This window comes from Thalassophryne amazonica, chromosome 7 (assembly GCF_902500255.1).
Source record: "Thalassophryne amazonica chromosome 7, fThaAma1.1, whole genome shotgun sequence".
Taxonomy (NCBI): Eukaryota; Metazoa; Chordata; class Actinopteri; order Batrachoidiformes; family Batrachoididae; genus Thalassophryne; species Thalassophryne amazonica.
Window position 1 is genome coordinate 109,753,327 of NC_047109.1, and position 9,241 is coordinate 109,762,567.

A 9,241-nucleotide genomic window follows, 5' to 3' on the forward strand; every position below is an offset into this window, starting at 1 on the left:
GTTGGGCTAAATTTAATTGTGAAAGATGTTTTGCTTATGTGTAGTGCTGCGAACTTAACTAATTGTACATAGAATGTGAATACATACAGCATTACGTTTAAAAATTTAAAGTCACAAGTTTCTGAGTGGAAATTCTGGCCTGACGTAGCGTTCAAGGCATTTTTCCCTGAGCTGAAGGTTGGAATCTCCGAACTTCAGAGGGTTCTGAACGTACCGCAAACGTTGAGCAGAAATTTACCAACAGCAGGCAATAAAAGTAAAATGTAGCCCCTGTTTCCAAGGGATTTTTGTTTTTCATTTGCTCTACCTTGTAATTTGTGGTATTAGACATTACCTTCGTCAATGTTTGATGGACAAGCTAACAGAAATAAAGAGAAATAATCGTGGAAATGGTTAGCTAGCTCCAGTTAGGCTAAACAGTGCGCACAGCGTAGCCAAGCTTGTTATAACAGCGGCGTCGCCGACCGAACGGTCCCCCCTAAAAATCGGTCCACCCTGCCTTCACTGCATGTGCGTTATTTCGGACCACAGCAGTGACATTTCTGAGCGTCAGCAACGGTGCACTGATTAACAGTGCACTCCAATGATAATCTATCTCAGCGACAGATATCTGAAACTTTTGTACAACAATCATTTCCACATGAATTCAGCATTATTTCATCATACAAGATGGGGGAGCGATCAGAGCGCCACAGTCAAACTGTTGTTGCACCTACGTCATTTCAGAGCATCAGTAGCGATTCACAGATTATCACCTAGTTTCTGCTTAAAACTGACTTTAGAATGATTTAAGAGGTTTTACTTTTATCATCTGGTGGTTAATAATCTCATTAATCCATTTGATCACTTCCGGTGTGGAGGGTGTAGTTTCAGACGAGCTGCTGTGGTCTGAAATGACGCATGCGCAGTGAAGTCAGGGTGGAATCATTTTTGGGGACCGTTCGGTGGATGACAGCGGTATCAGTGAGAGAATGAAGAGTAAAATGTAGCCTATGTCAATAGACATTTTTATAACATCATGTCACAGTCTTACATGGAATGTTAGTTATCCATATTTCTTTTGGTTCAAACTGGGTCAGTACTGAAGAATCTGCTCTGAATGAACCTATTGGAAGGGAAAATGGTTTGAAACTCTGCTTTCTATGTAATTCAAAATGATTTCCAGCCAGAACCAAAAAAAAAAACACAGAGCTGAAGTCCACAAACAGAATCCTGCTGTAGATTCCTGGGGAGTCCAGATGTTGGAGCATCTGTGTACTCGTCCAGACTGTTGGTGGCAGTCTTGAACACATCCCAGTCCGTTTCTTCTAAACATGCCTGAAGATCCTCCACAGCCTCACTGCTCCACAGGTTAGATGTCCTCACTGCAGGTTTGCAGAGCTTTAGTTTTTGCCTGGAGGAATGAGGCGGACCATGGCATGGTCAGAGTGGGTCAGAGTGCTGCGTGGGACAACATGATAGGCACTGTTCATACCTGTGTAATGTGATCAAATGCCAGGAGTGTGCATTTAATTCATGCATTTGAATCAGTTTTTTGTGGTGCTATTACGTTTTTTTTTTGTTTTTTTTTTAACTTTTTTGGTTTCTGAATTCTTTTTCAGATAATTTTCACAGAACATTATCTCTGCTATGCACAATTTTGGTTCAGCGACAGAGTTGTTTATTTATGGAATAGCCTTCCTCATCATATTCTCCTTAAATCAGATGTTAGTAATTTCAAAAAATTAATTATGATGCTTGTTACAACACCACCAGTTGATTTAATCTATTTTTTGTATGATGTGTGCTTTATAAACTTTTGTGTATTTTCCTGTACACTACTAAGTTAATTAACATAAAAAGAAATGTTAAATCTATATACAGTATAGTTGTTGTGGCAATCCCTCCCTGTGGCAAGGAAGATTATCTCTTCATTGATTCCTGGCCAGAGTATCTACACCCAGTTGTCTATCTTGAGGTGCCTGTGTGTGGGTTTGTTTAACGTGGGAATGTCGTTGCACGCCAACAAACACACGATCCTTCAAAGATCCTTAGGGGAGGTGATGGTCTAGTGGTTAAGGCATTGAGCTTGAGACCTGAAGATCCATTACTGTAAAGCGCTTTGAGCGTCTGACGCAGATGGAAAAGCACTACATAAATGCAGTCCATTTAATGTTTATTTATTTTCAAACATCCTTAGGCTGGTCCGATGGGTGGGAAATCCCAGACAATCAGGGTAGGGATCGGACCTGCTGCAGCCTTCATCTGCCTTCACAGCAGGTTGGGTGACAAGCCATCACTTCGTCTGCCTGACCCGCCGTCTCGTGTTCAGGATTCCTGATTGGCCTTCATGTCTACTGCAGCAGCCACAGGGCACACAAGGTTCCCACTGTATTTGTCCCCAGCAGGCAATCCCCTACTTGAGCAGGTACCCAGGTGTCACCATGCGGATGAGGGGTTGGATTTTGACACCCAGTCATAATATACCCTCACTGGCCACTTTATTAGGTGCATCTTGCTAGTACCAGGTTGAACCCCCTTTTGCCCCTCAGACCTGCCTTAATTCTTTGTGGCATAGATTCAACAAGGTGTCAAAAACATTCCTCAGACATGTTGGTCCTTATTGACAGGATGGCATCAACCATTCCTGTGACATCAACAAGGTATTTTCATCCACACAACTGCTGCTCATTGGATATCTTCTCTTTTTCAGCCCATTCTCCCTGGAGATGGTTGTGCGTGAAAATCCCAGTAGATCAGCAGTTCCTGAAATACGAAATACGAAATACGCAATACCAGTCTGGCACCAACAACCATGCCACGTTCAAAGTCACTTAAATCCCCTTTTTTCCCCATTCTGATGCTCAGTTTGACCTTCAGCAAGTCGTCTTCACCACATCTAGATGCCTAAATGCATTGAGTTTCTGCCATGTGATTGGCTGATTATCTATTTGTGTTAATGAGCATTTGAACAGGTGTACCTAATAAAGTGGCTGATGCAATGTTTTTTGTATGAATGACTATTAGAGTTGAATAACTTGATAGAGTTGATTTAACACTGTTCAGAGTGGGACCAAATGTAGTCCCTGCAGAGTCTATTTTACTCTGTGGGTTAAACTGGAAGTGCAGCTCATTTGTCTTATCACTCAGTGCCTCGATGGCTGACAGTGTGGCCTTTTGTGCCTGGGGACGGTTTGTGTTTGTGCGTTTGTGGTTTCAGACGGTTTGGTGCCAACTGCAGGACACCCACCACGCTGCTGGCCCTGCCCTGGGTGCCCTACCCTGGGTGCCCACAGGATGCCAGCCTGCTTTGATGCTTTCCACACACACGCACACACACACACACACACACACACACACACACACACACACACACACACACACACACACACACACACACACACACACACACACACACACACACACACACACAAAGACTCCAACTGGAAAAAAAGTCTGCATTGTTTAATGTTATTTATTTTTTGGGATCTGACAGGAAGTCCTGTTATTACTTACATCCAGTTGGATTTTTAGCAGATTTAAACAAAAATGACTGCAGATTCACGTTAAAAATTGCTTAGCTTGTGTTTATTTATTTTGGTCTCTTTTTTTAAGTCATACGAATACGCCTATCTCCAGTTTCCCACTTCTAGTAGTGGTCAAAGGTCAAACAGAGTTCTTTGCGGCCATTTATTGCTGACAATTTCTTTGTAAATTGCCCAGATTTAGTAAAATAAGTCATTCGCAGATACAAATGAACAAGTTCATGTGTGTGCACATTGAAAAATATTCCTTTGGCAAAATCAGGGATGTCACCAGGATAGACGAGAAAAACATTTCCAGTAAATCTCCCGGGGTCTGTGATTGTGATAAAATTGTGTAAATATAGAATTATATTATAAGGCAATTGAACACCAGCGGCTGTGTGTGTTTCTCCAGGTAAAACTGGAGTTGCGTTGGGAAGGGCATCCGGCATAAAACCTGTTCCAATCACCAATGTGAATCTGGCTGTATCGGCTGTGGTGACCCCGAAAAAAAACAAAAACGGGAGCAGCCGAATGAACAACAACATTGTAAGGCAATTATATGAAATTTCATAAAATCTCCCCCTTTTCCCAGATTTTCCTAAACTCATGAAATTTCTTGTAAAGTAGCACTTCAATAAAATGGCGCCAAATTGAGAACCATGAATCTTTTTAAAGCTCTTTACCAGACATCAAAAATTCCGTTGAGTTATTTGGGAAATCTGACCAAATTCGACCTCTACATAGAATTATTCTACGTACATTCATTCACAATGCATGCAGGTAATCAGACTCATCTGTGTCTCCCTATGTAACCACTTGTTTGATTCAAAGTCATTCAATGGTATCCACACATTCCCTGGAGAGAACGAGCGCCAAAGTTGTGCAGTCATCTAAGTTCTCTGGTTAGTCTCAGCCCGATCTCACGTTTTTTTTTTTTCTGTGCCCCCGTTACGAAAACTGCGTAATTTTCTTAACCCCATCACAAACCCATAGATTAATGTACTTTTCGTAACCCACTCCCACGAACGACCGTGAGAGTGGGTAGTTAGTCTTCAGGTTCATTTTCTTGCCAGAACGTCGGCTTTGCCGTGCACATATGTCTGGCCACTTCATCATTACATTAAAAGATAAATCACTGCACGTTAACGCAACATCACTTTATGTACAATCACTACAAAATGTGAAAAGCAGCATTATGTAGACGCTTTGTGAAGGACAGAACTTGAAACAAATGAATAATTTATTCCAAATTTTAAGCAGCAACATCACAGAGTTGATGTTCCTTCTGTTTTCTTTCAACGAACTGTGAACTGTACCGCAGTCCTGGGAGCTGTTAAAACATACGTGACTTTCCTTGTGTCTGACCCTCATTCAGGGTTTGTGCTGTTTATGTTATTGTGTCTTTGTGTCCATCCGTGACGCTTTGGCGTCCTCTAAAAGTAGCAGAACATCACTGTGTCTTCCCTGTCGCCCTCCACAACACGCTCAGCCGTCCCTAAGCACACGTTTGTGTGTGAGCGTGCCGTAGTGTCATGCATACAGGAAGTGAGCCATGCTGCTGGAACAATAGCAAGATAACATGAACCGCAGCCAGCCGCCGTTCTGCAGTTTGAAGTTAGAAATAGCTGAGACATTATGTCAAAGAGTAATTAACAAAAATACCTTAAACCGCAAAGTGAATTTCAGGATAAAAATTGACTGAGAGCTTTATCCAGCGATTATGGCATTTGACTTCATTTCATTTGTTAATATACAGTTCCGGCACTTATGATGATCAGGTGTGGAAGTTGAGGGGAGAACTGCACCAGTAAACCCACCTGCAAAGGTGATTGGTTACAAGGAAAACCTGCACTGTCTTGGTCTTTCATGGCACACTACTGCCCGCTTCTGACATAAGACTTCTTTTTTACACAGTAAAATTTTAAGTGGCATTTCTGGAAGTAACTTCATATTATAGTAATTGACAAAGGTTCCCCAAAGTAACCTCTTGCCCATGTGGTTATATCAGTTATTGATGAATGATGGTTCTTCATGCAGTGCTGTCTAAGGGATCATGCATGCTGCTTTTGTACCATGTCATTATTACAATTACCAGTTGAAAAATGTAATTATTTATTTTCATTTTTTATTTATTTTATTTATTTTAAGAGAAAAAAAACCCTCATTACTAGCCCTGATTTGGTGTGGTAGATGTTCAAGTTGGTTGTGGTCAGTCTGTCTGGAGTAGGCAGATCCCAGTAGTGAAGCACCTGATTAGTACTCCCCTTGGAGACGGCTTCGGAACACCAGGAGCTGCACACATTTCTCAGTGTAGATGTAGGGGCATGTCCGAATGGACATCCAGCGTAGAACTTGTGCCAAATCCCAATATAGATCTTAGGCAGATCCACTGTGGTAACCTCAAGCAACAAGCTGACCACAACAATAAATAAATAAAAATTGTAAGAACCCTATGTGGTCTCTGTGGGCCTGTTGTGTGCTCCGTGGGTGAAGAGTTCAAGAACCTTTGCTTATTGCAGTTCAACTTTAATAGTTTACCTCCCATTATCAGACGGGCAAATTCAATTACTTCTCTAGTGTTTATAACTAGTGAAGGACGAAGAATTTCCATCTTTTCATTCTGAATCTTGATATGCTTATGTTAAAGATGTGGGTTCGGCCATTATGTTATTTGTTTATTGCCTTTTAATTTTGTGTAAATTTTGTGTTCTAATTTCTTGATATCTATCTATCTATCTATCTATCTATCTATCTATCTATCTATCTATCTATCTATCTATCTATCTATCTATCTATCTATCTATCTATCTATCTATCTATCTATCTATCTATCTATCTATCTATCTATCTATCTATCTATCTATCTACGTATAATTTTCTAAAGTTCAACCTGTAAAATATTAAATTTACAGTGAAATAGATACTGAGTGAAATACTACATTTAAAAAGCTGGAATGAGTAAAAATTTAGAATTTTTGTTTGTTAAAAAATAGAAAAAAAATTAATAAGAACAAGAGCAATCTGAGATTTCTGACATCCGTCAAGGGATGACGAGGACTCAAAATAAAAGATATCTGGATCCGGATTCGATAACACAATGCAATAATTGCAGACTGATCCAGAACGGTCCGACTGATCAAGATGTTGCAATCTGATATTTAATTCACAAGCTCAAACAAAAGTGTTTTCCTGATCTTGGTTTTACATCTTGATGTATCTGTGAAGTAGTTTTGACGAAATCCTTAAAAGTTTACATAGTGAAATCCTGATCCAGAATCTGGATCCGAATCACCTCTAGTGCGGCGGATAACTGAAAAAAATACTTCAAATGGTGATGCAAGCACCAAATTTGGCACACATACTCCTTAGACATTACTCTTTTAAAAATGCCGGGTGCCCACGTGAACTTTCAATAGGCGGGCAAGAAGGGGTCAATTGAAGTATTACACAGGGGTCAAAATTTTAAAATGCTCCAATCATATTGAAAGGTATTCCATATTATTTGTCTGATCATAAAGATTCCAAAAAGGTATAGTTTGGACTATCTGTGAATGAATGGTCTGGAGTTATGGGGTAAAAACAGCAAGAACACTGAGAAAGGTCAATTTTAGTTTGTACAGGGGTCAAAAGTTAAAGTTGCTCCAATTTTGGTAAAAAGTGGTGCAAATTACTGGTTGAGCTAATAGGATTAATAAATGGAAAAGTTTTGACTGTGTTGCATGCTTGGTTTGCAAAGTAAAGGTTAAACAATATCAGCATCCATTGGATTCTATGACATGTGACATACGCTACCCTGTAACATGATAACTAAGCATGATACATGATGCAAACTATTCCTTTTTAAAACCGTATTCACCCAACTAATAATTTGCATCACTTTTTATCAAAATTAGAGCAACTTTAACTTTTGACCCCTGTACAAATTGAAATTGACCTTTGTCACTGTTCTTGCTGTTTTTACCCCATAACTCCGGAACATTCATTCACAGATAGTCCAAACTATACCTTTTTGGAATCTTTATGATCAGACAAATAATATGGAATACCTTTCAATGTGATTGGAGCATTTTTAAATTTTGACCCCTGTGTAATACTTCAATTGACCCCTTCTTGGCTGCCTATTGAAAGTTCACGTGGGTACCCCACATTTTTAAAAGAGTAATGTCTAAGGAGTATGTGTGCCAAATTTGGTGCTTGCATCACCATTTGAAGGATCCCTCAGTAAATATTCACTTATCTGCTGCACTACTCTGAAATTGAATGGGATCTTCCAAGGATTAATATCTATCTGTGGTGAAAATTTGGTGAGAATCTGTGAAATAGTTTTGAGGTAATCCTTAAAAGACGACACAGTGAAATCCGGATCCAGATCAGTCTTCCATGGCCTAATATTTATCTGTGGTGAAAATTTTGCCAAAATCCATGCAGTAGTTTTGAAGTAATCCTGCTAACAGACAGAGAGACAAATAAATAAACGCAGACAATTTCATTATGTCGTTGGTGGACATAATAAAAATGAAATCAAGAAAACCAACAACAGAACAAGAAGGTGCACTGACGCTGTGAGCAATTTGTACCGGAACATTCAATGGATAGAATTCAATTTTATGTCCACCCTGTGGCCATAAAATTGAAAAGATTTCCACCATTAATCAGAATCGGTAATAATCGTCATTTTAATTCATAACCGAGTCAGTGAGCCACACAGATGTCCTCTGACTGGACTCAGAGCTCTTTGGCTTTGACTCTCCTTGTGTCTCCTTTGCTATTTGTCTTGTCTGTCTGTGTGTCTTTCTACGTGACTGGTCCAGGGTCTGTGGGTGCCAGAGGAGGCCGCCATGGCAGCAGATAACGCTAAGTAGCTTCCTGCCATTATTGCTAATTGCCTTATGGCCCAAAACGGTGCAGACACCCAGGGTGGGGTGTGACTCAAGTGTATGTGCCTGTGTGTGTCTGCATGTGCATGTATGAAGTGCTCAGCCGCTGTCGTCATGCACAGGGACACTGGTGGCTGATGTGTTGTGTCACTATTGATCGTGCACTGAAAGAGGAAGGACAGGATGAGGAGGATGTAGACAGACGAGGGATGGACGGCAGCGATGCAAACACCGTGGAGATTAGGTTTGATGTTTGAAAAAACAAAATCCTTAATTTTTTTTTTTTGTTAACGAATTAGACACATAAATACAGAAGATGTTTGTTTTGCAAAGAAAAGAAAAGCTGTGTGGGGTTAACACGGAATGCATCGGGCGAAAAAAAACCAAACAAACATAAAACACACATCACGTCTGGATACAAGTGAGAATGAGTGTTAATTAATTCAGATAAATTCAATATGAAATATTACCAGTAATTTGATAGTCTCGGATGAGGACCACCCAGAGGACAAAAAAGTTGCAGTTCCTTGACTGGCCACTTTGAGGCTCAATCCAAAAGAAAGCAGGTTTCCATTTAAGTCCAAGTTAAAATGTCCAACTTTAGAGCAGGAATATACACTCATCAGCCACTTTATTAGGTACACCTGTTCAATTGCTTGTCAACATAAATAGTTAATCAGCCAGTCACATGGCAACAACTGAATGCATTTAAGCCTTTAGACGAGGTGAAGACAACCTACTGGAGTTCAAACCAAGCATCAGAATGGGGAAGAAAGGAGACTTAAGTGACTTTGAATGTGGCGTGGTTGTTGGTGCCAGACGGACTGGTCTGGGCATTTCAGGCATTTCAACTGCTGA